Genomic DNA, 19050 nt, shown 5'->3' on the forward strand with positions numbered 1-19050 from the left:
AACAGAGCAAGACCCTGTCATGAAAAATAAAAATAAAAAATAATTTGAGAAAGTACTTATTATAAAATGATGTTGAAAATAAAAGGCAAACAAAGTAAAAAACTCAGTGGCTTTCCTAATTCCTAACAAGAGAATTACCATATGGATAAGCAGTCAGGCAGGAAAAGATGACTATTTTCTGAGACCAGAGAGAAGCTCTGTAAGTCCCTCTCATGTTAAGTCTGTCCTACTGTTGAGAATATGTGTATGGGGTAGAAATTATTTCCCCATCTCTAATATTCTTTTGCCACGCACTGAACAACCTAAGGATATGGTCTTTGGTTGTAGAGATCTTTAAAAGGTACTTTTCTGTGTCACTACAAGCATGCAGGCAGAAGACCGGGGTTGTTCTGCACTAGGACCACCCTCCATCAGAACTTCCTGCAATGTTAGAAATGCGCCATAATTGTACCATCCAGTATGTCAGCCATTACCCTCATGTAATCAAATGTAGCTACCATGACTGAAGAACCAAATTTTTTATTTTATTTTTATTTTATTTTATCTATTTTAAACTTAAAAAGCTACATGGGTCTAGTGGCTTCGTCATTGGATAGAACAGTTGCAAAAGCAAACATAAAGCTTGTTGGTTGGTAATCAATTAGATCTACTAAAAACATGCATCAGTCTGCGCCATAAAGAATAAACTATTCCTCTTTGAAACATCTATGTTAGTTCTATCACCGCCACTGTCTCGATTCTTTAATATCATCTGCTGTGGATTTCTAAAAATTGGGAAATTGAAAGCCAGGGTAGAAAATCTTATTGATTAAATCAGCACATTCCAGGTGACAGAAAATATTGGGAACCTGTTCACTTATCCACAGATTCCAGGTGTGAAGTTTACGTCATGTACTGCATTGTGTGGCCCTCTTCATACGTGTGGCAAACTAGCCCATCAGCAACTATGAATAACAAAAGTTTTTTAGCTTAAAGAAAGAAATATAAACTTGACTTAATAAGAGTATTCTGACCAATGGAGGAGTTCTTTTAAGAATCAGCTATTTTCACCTCCCAGACAGACAGTCCAAGAAGAAAGAAACTTGGTTGCATAAAGGAAAATAAAGATCAGATGCAAAAAGCTTCTTTCCAACTTCAGTATTAGGCAATGAAATGGGTTCCCAAAGGGTGACTTCAGAATCTCTAACAGAGGACATTGTCATACATGCCTTCTGGTTTAGCTTACTGCTGTCATCCACTATATGCTATTTCTAGAATCGGGTATTTTATTTTAGCTGAATATGTTTGGTTGAGTATCTTACATAAAGGTCTAGCTATATTTTTTCCAGATTTTCGACTCCCACATAGTCTAGTGGGTATGCATAATTATTTCCTTAAAAGTATAAGTTCAGAGCTAAGGTTAATAAGATCTTATATATGTTGGTACTAAGGTTGTTATTTAGTTGTAAAGTGTAGCAATGTGATTGGCACTGAATTGAGTTGCAAAAGATACAGTTCTTCACCTAAGGTCATAATCCAAAATCTAGCCAAGTGAAAGATAAAGACATGATTATGATTTTATTATTCAACACTTCTATTGGTAGAAAACTCTAGGAAAAAAAGTTTTAGAAGCATTATTGAGTAGTATGAAATAATATGGATTTCAACTTTTAAAAATTAGGGGTAAGAGAAAAGAAATGAGATGGAAACAAGCTGACATATTGGGCAAGAATTTAGAGAGAGTAATAAACTTGGTATGTGTTTATTAGCGGTAGACAATAAGTTTAGAGGATTAATTATTAACTGTGATGCAGATAAAAAAAATCCTGCTAGGGGCTGTATTTATTAAGTGCGGTTTTGACAAGCAATAATTATGTAAGCTCAACATTCCCTTTCAGAATTAGTTGGGGTTTTTTTAAGCTTTCACCATTCACAATTTGACCCCAAAATGTTAACCATAATACAATACCACAGATGCAAAACATTCAAGGTGTCTTCATGCACACTTTCAGCCTTCTGCAAACACACTCTGCCCTCAGGAATCAGTGAATATTTGAGACAAGCTCTCTCTTAAACCATTGCCTTCCTGCACCCCAGGCCACAAGCAAAATGGAAGATACAAAACGAGGTGATCCAGGATGGTAAGAAAGAGAGCTTTGGGTAGTGACCAAAGAGAAAGTAGATCTGAGAGACCACAGGTGATGAAAGAATTAAAAATCCGAGACAAAGAAAGAGCTAGGAGGGTCAAAACTTCAGGAGCCCTGCTTTCCTGTCTCCAGTCCTTGATCTGGCTGAAACTGTGCAGCAGTGAAAGCGAGGGCCTGTGACAGGTGACTCTCTCATAGTACTTTCTGCAAGAGATCATCTGACTCCTGCCACCAGTGTGACAAAGACCACATGGAGGTCTGGGCTGAAAATCAGATCACCAGCCTTTAGCAGGTAAGGCTGCTGCTATTAGATTTGCCCTAAGACTGCTGGATATTTTTTATGACAGGTACCATTGGGTAACTCATTGGTTAGGAATGTGGGTTCCGGAGTCAGACTGCCTGAGTTCAGGCTTCAACCCACTGCCTGGTTGTGTGACCCTAGGTAAGTTAATTACACTGCCCAGGACTCAGTTCCCCTAACTATGAATAGGACACAGTGACATGACCTGTGAGTACTAAAGGAAATTGTGCTCAGGAAAATGTTAGAGTAGTGGCTAGCTTGCTATAAATACTCAAAAATATTATATTACTCATTGTTATTATTTGTAGCTTTCTGACTCTCTTGGAATAGTTTAACTGTATTTTCCATAACGAACAAAATTACTGATATTTAACGGCTTCTTAACTGATAGACATGATGGTTTTAGTGGTTGGTAAATCTCATTAAACAGATTTCTAGTAGCCAAATTGTATTTAATGAGCATATTAATGGTCTTACTGTCTTTAAATTAAACCTTATTTCAACCATTTAATTTCTGTTTATAACATACTTCCATCCTTTTAAAAGAAGCATATAAAGCTTCTCTTGAAAAGAATAATGCTGTCCATTGACTTTTTTCTTCCCTGTTTTATTGACTGCCTAAATTCTTAGTAGTATTTCGGCAGACACTTCATGCTATTCAAGCCTATTGAGTCATAAGTTTTTGTGAAATTATTTTCTACCTAACCACAAATGCAATATGCTGGTATAACTTCCTCTTTTACATTTCAACAGTTTTTGATTGTCAGACAATCCTAAACATATTCTCTTTTCACTTGACAATACAATTTTATCTATATGCCCTTCTTTCTTATTTACCTTTTTATCTTTGCCCCTCGTAGATGACTTCAACTCCATCATTACTACTCCTGTCTACTTACAATATTAATATTATTTATCATTATGCTGATCTGTGCTTTCTTCTATCCCATACATCCTATCAGTATAAACTCTTTCATTATATTGATTAACCAACTCAGTTTATGGTACTGTTTCTTTATCTGTCATCCATTGATTATCACACATTCATCAGGCACTAGATAGAATTCATGGGATGTGCCACAAAGTGAGAAGGGGGATCATTTGCTTCTAGAGGAAGACACATTTACTGATCATACTGCAAAGAGAAAGCTGACCCCTGCTTGAGATCTTACGGAGAACTGCAGAAAATTCACAAAAGCCCCCACAAAAGAATCTGCTGTGACCATCTGTCAAGTTGTCAGCTGTAAACACCTGCCAAAATGCTAAATCACCTCACAAGGAGCTGTGAAGTAACATCTTTCCTGCCTTTCTTACTTCTTCTTCCTTCCTGGCGCCAATCCTTGAAGAGCCAGAAAACTCTGCTGGTGAATTGGAGAAGGAGTAGAAGGAGTATTAGATTAGGTAATAAATCTTTTCCACCCCTACTTCAACTTCTAGCTTCCCACTCACAGCAGACTCAAGCTGCCAGAAGGAAAGAAAAGCCTCAACTTTAACACAAGATCAAAGTTTTTACAAATACATGCTTCTGACAGTTAAGTTACTAAACCGGGACAGTTTTCTGTGATCTGCAGTAACGAGAAAACTGTATTACTCAACAGTGACCAGAAACATCACGGAGTTTGCCTAACTTTTCACAAAGAAATGAAAAGGTTAAACTTACAAACTACATTTAAAAGGGTAGCGGGAGAGAACATTTAAGCTACTTCTTGACTATATTCCACAAGTCATCTCTGTTCAATGTATCAGCTGTTTCTTGGAAGAGAAAATGGTGATATCAGGGTACAGGATGGCTTCCTCAAGAATGAAGTTGTCATGCCCAGGCCAAACTTAATGACAGCCCTTGAATTCATGGAAATTATCCCAGGCAGAACACACGTCCTTGTCATCATTGTCAACGATTACTGATTACACCATCATGTTTCCTCTGCACCTATGGACATAGGAAGGCATCAAATTATAAGTCTCTTAATGTCCTCAAGCTGCTAAAAAGGAATCATCTAAAATGTCTCTTGCTGGCCTCTCAGGAAGGTGTTGTAGAGATTCTCATGAAGAATTGTTATTATCATTTTTAAATAATAGCTCGGCATTTAACAGAAAATTTTCTCTGTGTTATCGCCATCACTTAAAGACAGAACTTAACGACACCACAAATGACCCAGAGAAAAAGTAACTCTAAATCAATGCAAAATAACAAAAGGATAAAAAGCATATCCCCAGAGACACACCAGGAGATGCACGCTGAGTTGCATTTATTAAAATGCAGGTGTAAGCATAAGGCATAAAATGACAATATTAAACCAAGAATTTAAATTATGTAGAATATTTTATAAGATTATAACTTTAATTTCCTTTGGGAAAACTAAGGTGGAAAACTGTAGTTTCATGAGACTGTTCACTGTTGATTTGAAAGCCATCTGGCTAATCCTTAGCATTTATTTTTTGATGAATAAATGAAAATCAAAAGAAGGATGCAGTATTATTCAAGAAAAAGATTTGTGCTCTGATAGTTTTAAAATAATATTGCAACTCCAAAATTATATGTAAATTCCTCAGAATAGACCAAGTAGGCATATTCTCCCAATCTAATGTCTGTTTAACTCCAATGAAACAGGTTATCTATTTTTTAATATTGCCTATGTATGGGCAAGAAATGTGGGTATTTGCTCTGTTTTGTTTTAAATAGAAACTTCTAATTGCATATTCTTTCTCTGGGAATCACATCTCCAAGATGGCACACTGTAGGAAATAGAACAATCCTAGAGGCCATGGGCCTTCGTGAGAGGTATAAGTCTTGTTCCATCCCATTTCAGATGTGCAAGATGTTTACTCTGACACAGCCTATGTATCTTTAGGAAGCTCAAATAATACTAATTCAATGCCATTCCTAAATTATCAAGAGGATCCAACAAGACAGTGAGCATAAAATTATAAAGACAAGTAATCTAAAATGGTGATTATTTTATTCTTTTTGTTATATTGTTTCAATGAGGAATTATATTTCAGTAAAGAACAAGGAAAGTAATAGACAAAAGAATGTATAATGCTATAAATAAGGACCACATATTTCTCTATGCCCTGTTTACCCTAATATGTAAATATAGAGGGCTACAAAGAATAAATAACAATTCAAAGAAATAAAGGGGCCATTTAATATTGAATCACAAAGACCTCTGATGAACCCCAAATCCACTCTCCTAAAGCAAATCACCACTTTTCAAGCCATGGGATAACCTATTGAGTTTCTCTAGCTCTTCAAAGTTCTTTCTTCTTTTGCCTTGCTGTGTCCACTTCTCCAAAAGAGAGACTGAAAGCTTACTATGAAGTAACTTTGAATGTCCACATTTTATTCTCCCTCTTCCTTATGACTTGCTCCACTAAAGGGAGATTTTGTTTCCTCTGTTCCGATTCTACATCAAAATAAAACTACTGTGTTTCATTACTTCCACGTTTGAAGCACTTGCCTTGATCATTTGGGTAAGCGTAAATTTTTCACCTACAATTTGATCATTCTTATTTCCTTAGCAGTAATTTACAGTTTTGGAAGTCCTATCAGAAAACTATAATTGTTCTGAAAAAAATTGTCTTAACTTTATCTTCTAAATTTTAAAAACAATAGGGGCACATCGTGGAATATGTTAAAAGTGTAATTTTAAAAGCAGAAAATAATTTTGGGGTTTTTTGTCGCTGGTTTATTCTTGTTCTTTAGTACAGTCAAATTCTTATTGCATATATATTTGCTATCCTACTTTTTACTTACTATCATATCATTCACACTTTTCATGTCAAAAATTATTTGTAACATAAAGTTTAATGCTAGTTATAGTTGATTATTTGGATATAATGCCTAATTTTACAATAGTGAAATCTCAATTGCTTTGTATTGGTTTATAATAAATGCAAGCTAGTTTGCTATGGAAGCTTGGATCTACTCATAATTTGTTTTTTAAATATCGGAAATAGTTTTGAATTCAAGCAAATGTCTTTGTAGCACTAATTGAGATATTCATCAATTTTTCTCTGTTACCTGTTAAAACATGAGCTGTTACCTTCGTTTTCCTCCTTTTCTTTTTTGTTTTAAAGTGTTGCAGTTGTGAAATGTGGTCAGAAACATGTCTTACTTTTTAGAATGATCTGAGATTGTCTTTGGGAGTATCTTGTTTATAAATACACACGTTCAGTGGTATTTTGAGCTTTGGCAATAGAGAACGAAGCTTAAGGTTATTTTTCTTAAACTTATAAGGTCACTTGCAAGTCTCTCTGTTTTCACTTTCATTGTTTATCTATGAATAAAAGGTATAACTATGACCAAGAAGTGAATCGGTTCAATACAGAAGGCCAGATGGCATGCCACTGTTTTCTCCCTCGTTTCCTAAGGAACACTTTTAAGAAACTGTGGACAGTGACTAACCATCCCAGTTTGTACCGGACTGAAGAGTTTCCTAGGATATAGGACTTTAGGTGCTAACACTAGGACAGTTCCAGGCAAACTAGGATGTTTGGTCACCCCTGAACAATTTTCCAGAGTTAAGTTTATTCAACATCAGACTCTCAGAACTGAAATCCAACCAAGGGAACCAGTTCCTGCTGAAGAGATTCACATTTATAATCCCCTTGCTGTGACAGGGAGTCTTCACAACTGAATCAAAGGAATCACCACAATAATCTTGAATGATGGACATTGAGCTTATCATCTTAGTGATGATGTTCTAAAAACATTTGTGAAGGTTGCATGTACCAATTATAATATGCCATAACCAGGTGACCTGGCCACCAGTCCCTTTCATTCTCTGTCCCTGGCTTCTTGCCCACTCTGCTCCAGTCACTCTGGCTTCCTGCAGCTCAAGTGTTTCTGCTTGCAGTTCCCCCTGCCTCTGTCCTTACTCTTCCGCCAAATATCATGTAGTTTGCTCCTCATTCAAGTCTTGGCACAAATCTCACCTTATCAGGGAGGACCTCCCTGACAACCCATTATAAAATAACTCCTTTACTCGCTATCCCTTTACCTTTTATTTATTTATTTTGAGACAGAGTATTGCTGTGTCACCCAGGCTGGAGTGTAGTGGCACGATCTTGGCTCACAGCAACCTCTGCCTCCTGGGTTCAAGCGATTCTCCTGCCTCAGCCTCTCGAGTAGCTGGGATTACAGGCGCCCACGACCACGTCTGGCTAATTTTCTGTATTTTAGTAGAGACGGGGTTTCACCATGTTGTCCAGGTCGGTCTCAAACTCCTGAGATCAGGCAATCCACCCACCTCAGCCTCCTAAAGCGCTGGGATTACAGGCATGAGCCACCGCACCCAGCCCTACCATTTTTTTTACATTCCAGTTACAAACCCCTGACATATATTTATGTATTTGTTTAGTGTCTGTTTTCACCCCCACTAGACTGTGAACTCAGAGGATAAGGTAGGCACTTAACGAATGAAGGGATATGGTAAACACCACCGATGCTGGAGTTGGAATGGCTAGATTGAGAACTCAGCTCTGCCTGGAATAATTATGTGACCCTTAGCAGATTACCTCACTGAAATTCTCTACGCCCCAGGTTCCACAAGGATAAAATGAGCGTAACAATAACCCCTATCGCTAAAGGTTGTTTTGAAGAGGAAACAAAGTAATACACGGGAACCAGTTAGGGCCCTGTCAGATGTGTGGTAAGTGCTCAGTAGGTGTTGTCCTGTATTTCCCTCATTAATGAATTAATGAATTAATGAATATGTTTCCACATATTGAATTAAACAGAAGCATCAAGCCTGGGGTTATCTGAATATGAATATGTAAACTATCAAGATCACAAAATGGCAGATGTTGTATATTGCTATTTAAGATTTGCTATAAATATACATATATATGTATGTATATATATATATATATATATATATATATATATATATATGAGACGGAGTCTTGTGTTGTCGCCCAGGTTGGAGTACAGTGGTGCTATCTTGGCTCACTGCAACCTCCACCTCCCGGGTTCAAGCAGTTCTCCTGCCTCAGCCTTCTGAGTAGCAGGGACTGCAGGCGAATGCCACCACACCCGGCTAATTTTTGTATTTTAGTACAGACGAGGTTTCACCATGTTGCCCAGGCTGGTCTCAAACTCCTGAGCTCAGGCAATCTGTCTGCCTTGGCCTCCCAAAGTGCTAGGATTACCGGCGTGAGCCACTGCGCCAGGCCAACAATATTATAAAATGTTTTGAATGCCAGATTATTTCAAAGTACTTTTCATTTTTGCAAAATTGTTTACTTTGTAATGGTTACTCTGGTTTCAAGCAGACTTGCTAATCCAACACTTTCGAGCTGGGTAGTAAGTGACTATTTAAGCACATCTTACAGGTTTCCCAAGATGGCCTGGTGTTGGGTTTTACTGAGCACATTTGCATTGTGAGCAACATTTGTATTGGGAATTGTTCCTTTAATTTCTAAGGCATTTACACAACCAGTTTCCCTGACCAGAATCATTTTCTGGGCCATAAAACACACTAAATTTGGTTTAGTGGGAGGCATCAGTGGAAGCCTTTGTCATGAACTCCACCAGCAGGGTATTCCTACAACACGTTACCTAAATGTTTCTGAAATTTTACAGAGTTGAGCAGATGGTTGAGCTCTCTGATATTGTCTATAATGGTCCCACAAAGCTTTGATTTCATTTGTAAAATTTTAATCTTTAAACAATAAATCATGGACATGGGGATTAAGAAGTACTTTTTAAAATTATTCAAGGGTATCATCCTATGTGCCTATAAGGAGTTAGATACAGGTTCCTGTTTACAATCTTAAAATCTATTGGCTTGAAGATGTTTTGGAAGAAAGAAGGGAAGCATGCAGATTTATAATTTTGGAATTTTGAGTTTTGTCACTGTATTAGTTCATTCTTGCATTGCTATAAAGAAATACCTGAGACTGGGTAATTTATAAAGAAAAGAGGTTTAATTGGCTCATAGTCCTGCAGGCTTTACAGGAAGCATGGCCATGGCATCTGCCTAGCTTCTGGGAAAACCTCAGGGAGTGTTCAATCATGGCGGAAGGTGAAGGTGGAACAGGCACATCACATGTCAAAAACAGGAGCAAGCTAGAGAGAGTGGTGGCAAGGTGCTACACACTTTTAAACAACCAGAACTCACATGAACTCAGAGCAAGAGCTAGCTTGTCACCAAGGGGATGGCCCAAGCCATTCATGAGGAATTCATTCCCATGATCCAAACACCTCCCACCAGGCCCCACCTCCAACATTGGAGATTACAATTTAACATGAGATTTGATGGGGACATGTATTCAAACTGTATCAGTTACTCACTGAAGGAAGAAATAATAAGAACGAGCCCACCAACCAAAAGCTAGGCAACTACCATACCTCAGGGCTCCCACATCAATTGCATGGCTCGCTTTGATATGAGGGCAAATCATAACCGCTCCCTCTCTAAGAGCTACTTTGTGGTCCACAGGAGAGTAACGGCCTCGTGACACTCAAATGGCCCTGGTACTCACAAGTTAACAAACTTCAAAATGCTATTTGAAAGGGAAACTAATAACATTAAAAAGAGGTCACAGTACTGTTTGAAAATCTACAAAGGAGTCATGATCTTTGTTCAAGGAAGTAAAATATTAAGGAAATTTGTGTTAGTTGAGTTCTTGACTGAACATGTGCTATGAAGTTCTGATTGTAGAAGCTGCTTCCTATTTGAAAATAAAATAAAACTCTCTTGATATGCAAATGATAAGAATATGCTTTGGTATCAAACAATATCTAAAAGCAAACTCTCTGCAAAGTATTCCAGAATGGTTTACTTAAGAACATCCTTGCTGAACTTCAAAGTAGAGCCTACTGGAAAATATTTACCCAGACTATTTGAAAAGAGATTTGAAAAGAGAGTTTCATTGGTTTCCATTGTCCAGCTTTATTTCATGGATTTCTATCATTCGACTTTATTTTTTATTATCAGATCATTACCACAAGAAAGTATTACAGTCAAGAGATGACAAATAATAATGATGATAGTAATTGTAAATCCAAAAACTTTTACCTGTTAATAACTCTGTAACTAACTACAATAAACTACCTTTAGTATACAAATAGGCCTGGTGTGGTGGATCATGCCTGTAATCCCAGCACTTTGGAAGGCTGAGGCAGGCGGATAACTTGAGGCCAGGAATTTGAGACCAGCCTGACCAACATGGCAAAATCCCATGTTTACTACGAACATAAACATTAGTCAGGTGTGGTGGTGCATGCCTGTAATCCCAGCTACTCAGGAGGCTGAGGCATGAGAATCGTTTGAACCTAGGAGGCAGAGGTTGCAGTGAGCTGAGATCATGCCACTGCACTCCAGCCTGGATGACAGGGTGAGACTCTGTCTCAAAGAAATGAAAAATAAAAACAAATAAACCTGTAACTTGTATTTACCAATGCCACATCAAGCAGGACAGCATAACTGACCCAGTAAAAATTACTCCCTGGCTCAGCACAGTGTGAAAGTAGCTGGAAATTCATAATAAAGCCTTCTGCAACTAGATCAAGGGGCTTTCCAGGTTCTTTTGCTTGATTTTACCACATGATTGTGGCCACCATCTTCCCTGATTTGTATCCTCGATTTCCTCTGTTGTTCCCTCAAGTAGCTCTCTGCACATGTGATTATATTCCCGTGACAGCTGTTGCTTCTCTTGGTGGGCCTGTTAGTCTGACTGAAACCAGGAACTCTGGCCTGCAGAGATATGTTCTGTGTTGAGGACATAGTGGTTCTGTAATTCATCTGAGTTCCCATAGTTGAGCTCAGTTACTAGGCAACACCACCACGAGACCACGGATCCTGGTTGCACATGTACATGCCTTCTCTGGCTCACCTTCTTCATTAGCCTCCTTTCCCTGGGATTCAGAGAAAAGTCTTTGGAGACTGGGCCAGAAGACAGAGTGATTAACAAAGCTTATCTAAAATTACTAATGATCTTTCATAGCCATGCTGCCATCCTACATCCCAGTCTCTGTCAGAGGAAAACCCTAATTCCAAATAATTTTTTTAAAATTGGCACAGTTCTGTCATGGCAAAAAAAATACACAGGAGATGGCAACCTTAAAGCCTGGTGTACCTAGCTCTTTTGTCAAGATGCAAGCCTGAGGCAGAGCCTGAAAGTCCACTGTCAGCTCTTCTGTACCTGAGGCTTTGAGAGGAGTATGAAACTCACTCTACTGAAGCCTGTAGTGCTTATGGTGCCAATCTCTGAAAATAAAAGAATTGGAACCATGTTAGAAAATAAAAATGGATTACCTTTGATGGCTCAAATGATAAACGTCATTTGGAATAGACTTTGTATTTCACTTAGGCTCACCTTTTACCCATTGCATTAATTTTCCCTAGATATCTGTGAATCAAGGCACTACAAATTCACTACTTGCTGATAAGATGTGTCCAATTTCTTAAAGAATAACAATGTATCTTCAAATACTCAGATTTAAAATACTGTAGTCCTAGTTTTTTCATACTTTTCACATTTCTCTTGCCACATTTTGGGTGACATAAAATGTCCCATGTAGCCACTAGTAATTATAAAACAGGTACACATGGAATTGGAAAGCACATATTTCATGCTTGATTATTAATTTTCTATCTTTGTCCACCAGCGTAATCTATTCTCTCAATTTAGTAAATTGGGCACCATAATAGCTACGGCAGGGCTAGTCCCATGCAGCCTCCATTGGGAGTAGGGAGTTTGGGAAGCCAAATAGAGGTGAAATAGGAACCAACAGGATAATACATCTGAAAGTATAAAGATAGTGACATAACTTTTATTCTGGTTGACATTGGTATTACAATTATCAGATCATCAGTGATATCAAATGTGCAGTGAGTCAAATTTGATATGAACAACCTTTCTAATGACATGATGCTTCAAACTTTCATTTGTACTGTCATTCACCATAACCTTTACTGGCTTCAGGCTGATTAGGTTATTGATAGCTAAAGTCATTTCTTCAGAGAATGCTGCTGGAATCTTAAACACACCCCAATATTTAAAGTATAAATTGTATAGATACTTTAAGACTACTCAAAAGACCCCAAATAATAGCTAAGTAAATTTCAACTCATCAGCTGCCAGAAGTATAGACACATCAGAATTCTCCTAGGATTCTGGTACATTTATGAGATTAAAACCAGCCATACATTGCCAAGTGCAACATCCATCCCAGATGATATCCAATCAATATTTATCAAGCTTCTCTAGAATGAGACAGACAAGGCTGAGAGCTAAGAGATCTGTCCAACTTCTGCCACTAATGAGCTGTGTGGCTTTGGGAATGTCACTTAGTGTTTCCTGGCCTTGGTTTCTTCTGCTGCAAACTGGGCAAGATAATCTGTGGTCCCATCCAAAGAATTTCCCTTCTCAGTTAACAAGGTCACGGTCATTTACAGAGAAGTTTCATTTTGGAGTCCATGGGAGGCCAGAACATAAAATTTCATAATTTCCAGCACTTTTCTATTTTAAGCATCATTATGTTTGAGGGAAAATAGTTCCAAATGTGTTAAACTAATTCTTCTTAGCAACTTTCTAACAGTCCCCAAATTTATTCAAATTAAGTAGCAAATTGAGACATCCTAGAGCAGATATACATTTAGTTTTAAATTGCTGCCTTTATATTTTACATATCATTGAATTTTCAAATAATACAATTAGCAAAAGTGCAAAATATAAGTGAATTGAATTTAAACTGTGAAGCTAGAGGGGTAGAAGTTTTTAATCACTAGATGTTCCATAGCATAACTGAATCAAGTTGTTTATAATAATTTTATTACCTCAAACCTCTTTTTAACAGAGTTATTGCATTTTCTCATGATGTATGATATCACACTTTCGAAGCCCTTTCAGTAATTGGAGCTCCATGAAACTGGCTTCTAAGGCTCATTAATGTGAAAAATTATCTTAAAAGTTAGGTAAATGTGGTTTTACTTTGTCTTAGAACTACCAACTATGAAAGATATTTTCTATATCTTTGACAATATTTCTGATTAAAGTATCTTTTTTGCCAACATTGTATCTTCACGAAGTTCATTTACATTAAACCTATTTGTGGCCGGGCGCGGTGGCTCAAGCCTGTAATCCCAGCACTTTGGGAGGCCGAGACGGGCGGATCACAAGGTCAGGAGATCGAGACAATCCTGGCTAACACGGTGAAACCCCGTTTCTACTAAAAAATACAAAAAACTAGCCAGGCGAGGTGGCGGGCGCCTGTAGTCCCAGCTACTCGGGAGGCTGAGGCAGGAGAATGGCATGAACCCGGGAGGCGGAGCTTGCAGTGAGCTGAGATCTGGCCAGTGCACTCCAGCTTGGGTGACAGAGCGAGACTCCGTCTCAAAAAAAAAAAAACAAAAAAACGAAAAAAAGACACACACAAAGAGGAAAGAAAGGCAACTCATGTTGTGTGTAGGCCCACTTACTACCTGTATTCAGCCCATGATAATTCCTTCAAGGGCTTTGGCAAGACCTTCAATGTTTAATTATAGACATTTTATCTTACTAAAGATAAGTCATTTTAATAAACAATTAATTCACTAGCTTTTAGTCAATTATCAATTAGTTGAAGAGTAGCAGCTAAAATTATGCTCTAGTCTGTTTTTCTCTGTTACTTTGTCCCCTTGTTTCCAAACTCCTCTTCCCTAATTAAAAAAATTCCCAACTCTGACAGCTCTGGCCCCACAGCTAGAAGGAAAACAAGAACCTTTACATTCCTGGCAACATATTTTAAATGTATATAATTAAAGCATTAAAATTAAAGAAAAAAATATAAGAAATGCTTTCAGAGCAAAGTACCTTGACTTCAAGATCTGCTAACATAGAATTACATTAATTGTTCAGCAATTTTGATTTTCATAAATCAATCCAAAATCTCAACACATTTTCCTCAACAGATTATATTATTTTGCTTTAATAATCCAAATAATTGTTTAAACTGCATATTTCTCTTTATTTCTGTATAAAAGCCATCCATAATAATATCTCAATAATGTAATTAACTCAAGAGATTTCTAGGTAATAAAATACAAATCATATTTTAATTTTAAAAAAATTATATGTAATGAAGAAGACTTACAGATTAATTCTCATTTATTGGCTAGTGGTAAGCTAAAAAATCAACATCCCTGGCCATCCAAACATAGCAGAAAGGAAGCAAAAAATTTCCCACAAGCACTACATACATTAGTGTGGAATATCAATGAAGAGTAGAAATCATGTACCTAGTTCCAATGCTTCTCTATGTTGCCTTAGTTTCCTCATCTACGACATAGGGATAATAAAATTTTTTGCCACACAAAGTTGTTGTGAAGATTAAATGAAGTCATGTATATAAAAGTCTTGTAACTGCCTGGCACACTGAACAAGGGCTACCTCCCTAAGTGTAGGTAGGACTCGTATTATCAGATTGTTGGCATTTGACATTTTTAATTCTTCTTTCCTAATTCTTGCTCTCTTCAAGGTTGCTTCACAGCCAGAACTTTTGTTTTCAAACTCTGAATTCATCACAGGTACATGAACTTACATTGAAGAGTGACTATACTGGGTTCATATAGCCAATATGTAATTGTCCCAAAATTGGATGATGATTTAAATGAAAGAAACCTCATTTATGGGAATGACTGGATTCATTGGACACATGTGCAGAGCATTGCTCCATTGAAGATAAGGTGATTCCTAAGATGTCCCCAATGATTTCAGAACTCCTTACCCTAAGCACACAGTCGTACATTCATACTGTACCCCATACCACACAACACACACCAGAAAACACACATGCACACATACATACACATGTCATACACCAGGCAACACACACACATACACACAACACCACTGCCACATACACACACTGCCAAAAGTTTTTGTAGCAATAAGAAGGGAAAAGGCTGAAATTGGAACACAAACCTTGTGGCGAAATTTTAAGAATATCTCTATGATTTAGATCTATATTACTTCAGCCAGTATTAAACACTCTTCAAGATACATTCTTTCGTTTGATACTGACTTCAATCTGTGTTTTCCCTCTTTAGAATTCCAGAACTCTCTGACCGTATAATAAGTCCTGCTGACCTCCAGCCTCCTGGACAGAGTCTTTTGACCATCCATAAAAAACTTGTGAAAGACTTGCTGGTAATGAATGCTATCTTAAATGCTTTACAAACATTATTGAATTTAATCTTCACAATTAACCTTTTGAGGACTATTTGGTGAATGAAGTGAGTTTTGAACTCAGGCTGACTTAGATTGTACAAGCCCACATTTCTACTCCTGCCTCAACCTCCCAAGTATCTTTGACTACAGGTGTGCGTGTCACCATGGCCCAGCTAATTTTTGTATTGCCCAGGATGGTCTTGAACTCCTGGGCTCAAGCATCCTCCCGCCTCAGCCTCCCAAAGTGCTGGAATTATAGGCATGAACCACCATCCCTGGCTTAAAACAACAAATCTCTTAAACTTGACTTGAGTTATTCCAAATTAACCCACTAAATAGTGGGAATAGAATTTCCTGCTTTGGGACAGAAAACAACTTAATACTTTGTACCCAAATACATAACTCATTCAAATCCTATAATATCCATTTCTTCCAAGCAGAATGAAATTCTATCAGTTGTAGCTCATACCTTCTTTTATTACATGAGATGAATAAAACAGATTTGTACATTTTTAGGGATTTAAAACCTAGCAATAGAATTACAGTCTTTATACCTTTTGACAATGACCCTGATACTGCATAAATGTCACCAGTGAATGAAAACTAATTACAGTTCTTCCAGGCTAAAAAGCAGCAGCTGAATACCACTAATTAGGCAATGAAGCTAACAATACAACTAAAAACACTGGCAATAAATGTGTTCACAGGGAAGACAAATAAAGAATAAATGCAGCAAATCAACCATTGTAGAAAAAAAATGGCAAATGTTGAAATCTTTCCACATTACACAAAAATTTTAAATAAGCATTTAAGTATTCATTTTGTTATTGTACAACGATTACTTCTATCTCAGCACAAAAGTAATTTTCATAGCTGACACATACCCCCAAATGCCTCTTTAACACATATTGATAATTGTGAGTTTAGAATTAATGGAGATATGCCTAGGCTCAGATGGCAAACAACAAGAGTTGACATTCAGGTATGCCAATAATCATAGACCAGTTTCTAAGATCACAGTTATCCAAATGATTGAGAAGAAAAAAAAGTGAGATTTTGTTTGGATTTGGGAGAAATAATTGCAATTCAACTTTGTTAACCTGGCCAAGTTATTCTTCCACACAGACTTCTATTCTAGTCAAATTAGATGCTACATAAAATCCTAAGGATTCAATTGGGACGATATGCCAATTTTATCCTTAATATGGTCTGATTCAGGAGAGACTACGTGGAGAAAAAGAAGTATTGTTAATTTGAATATAAACCTATCATAGCTGGGTATCTATTTGAAGAGTGCCATAGGCGTCGTTCCCGTTGTCAGGGAGCATTTGCCCCAGAGTGAGAGTGGGATGAGAAATGTGAATCTGCTCTCACCCCCACCTTGGCTCAGTTTTCCTCTGTCCCTTGAGCATCTCACTTGTTATGGACTATTTAAGGGACTTTCAAGAGTAATTTGGTAAATTTAACTTCATGTGATTTTTGCCTTACATGCCCTTTTTAGAATCTAATTGTAAGGAGATTATTAAAACTGAAAGTGAGTTTCTCTATAATAATGTATATTTTATGTAAAGAGGCTGAGGATTTTAATATAGTCTTAATAGTGAGCTTGGGGTAAGTACTAAGCTCTATAGAAAGAAACTTGTGTATGTTTGTAATATTTTAGTGAAGGAATAGATAGAAATGCTGAAATTAATATTAGCATAAGAGACAGCAAACTAAGTGCTACGCCTAACTCTGAAATTAATTATATGTGACCTTGAAAAGTCACTTATAGTTTATTTACCTGACAAAATAAGGAAGTGGGAAAGAAAGAAACAAAAGAAAAAGTGAGGATGGAAGAACCCAACACCTTTTTTATGTCACTAGGAGTAAACAGTTCCTTCTTATATCAAAACCAGAAAATAAAAAGCTACCTCCAAACACAGTGCAGAGTCATGGCAGACCCTTAATGAACAAGCATAAAACAGTCATGACTCCAAAGACTGGGAAGATCAAAATCTCCTGGACTTCATGCAGAGAGGGAAATGGGCTTAGAAAGAGCACAAAATTATGAAAACAATTAGCTACAAAAATGAGTATGTATTTTGAATGAGTAAAGCTATTAAAATAAGTTACAGATTTTAAAAGCTCTTGAAGGACAAACTAAAGATCAACTTTGAAAATAAAATGAGATCTTCATTTTGCTTGCAAGTCAAAGGAGAGCCTAAAAAATCAAGAAACAAATGCCAAGGGACTCTCAGAGCTAAACAGCAAAAGAATCATCTTCTATATTGGCGGGATTCCTAGACAAGAAGTTCTGATGGTTTAAGGACAGCATGGCGAAGTCCTTAGAACCGATCATTGTACCCTCCATTACAAGAGACCCGGTACAGTTTCAAAGAGCCCAGGCATCTGTGTTAGGCACAGGGTCACATGGGAGGAACTACCTCATACTTACACTTAAGAGTTGTTAAGATTTTCCTATAACAATACAAATAGCCTTGGCTGTCTTTCATATAACAATTATTTTGTAACATAAATTCTAAAATCAATATTTTCTCACTTTTATTTTATAATTAAAATCAATGATATGGATCAGTCGCACAATAATATGAACAGACTTAACACTACTGGATTGTACACTTAATAATAGTCAAGATCTTCAATTTTATGTTATGTATTTTTAGCACAATTAAAAAATTTAATAACCAACAATCGTTTAGAGAAGTTTCTTTCAGCTTCACTATTCATTATTGGTAATGTACGTTTTTAGGATGTTGTGATATTGGGCCAAGCTGCTGTATAAGTGAAACTGTTTTGAGTTTGGCTGTGCAATAAAATACATAATAATAATAATAATAATAATAATCTTAAATACTCCAGATTGTTGAGTCTTTTTAACTAGTTTGAAGTTGATGGTCTCACTGTAGCTGTGCATAGTTTTATTTTATTTCCACCTATATCAATATTTATGTCAAAATGCCAAGAAATCTAAATCTTTTTCCAATGTTTTCATATGCTTCATTCTTGTCAATTAATTGGATTATCACAAATCTAAAACCCTATCTATTATCTCTACCCAAAATGTATCTCTTCCCATGAATCAATTACTGCTTTGGATGTGATTATTTAAATATAATAGTTTCTTTTTTTTTTTTTTTTATACTTGAAGTTCTACGGTACATGTGCATAACGTGCAGGTTTGTTACATATGTATACTGGTGCCATGTTGGTGTGCTGCACCCATCAAATCGTCAGCACCCATCAATTCATCATTTATATCAGGTATAACTACCAATGCAATCCCTCCCCTCTCCCCCCTCCCATGATAGATCACGATGTGTGATGTTCCCCTTCCCGAGTCCAAGTGATCTCATTGTTCAGTTCCCACCTATGAGTGAGAACATGCGGTGTTTGGTTTTCTCTTCTTGTGATAGTTTGCTAAGAATGATGGTTTCCAGCTGCATCCATGTCCCTACAAAGGAC

This window comes from Rhinopithecus bieti, unplaced genomic scaffold, assembly GCF_001698545.2.
Source record: "Rhinopithecus bieti isolate Rb0 unplaced genomic scaffold, ASM169854v2 scaffold_13709, whole genome shotgun sequence".
Taxonomy (NCBI): Eukaryota; Metazoa; Chordata; class Mammalia; order Primates; family Cercopithecidae; genus Rhinopithecus; species Rhinopithecus bieti.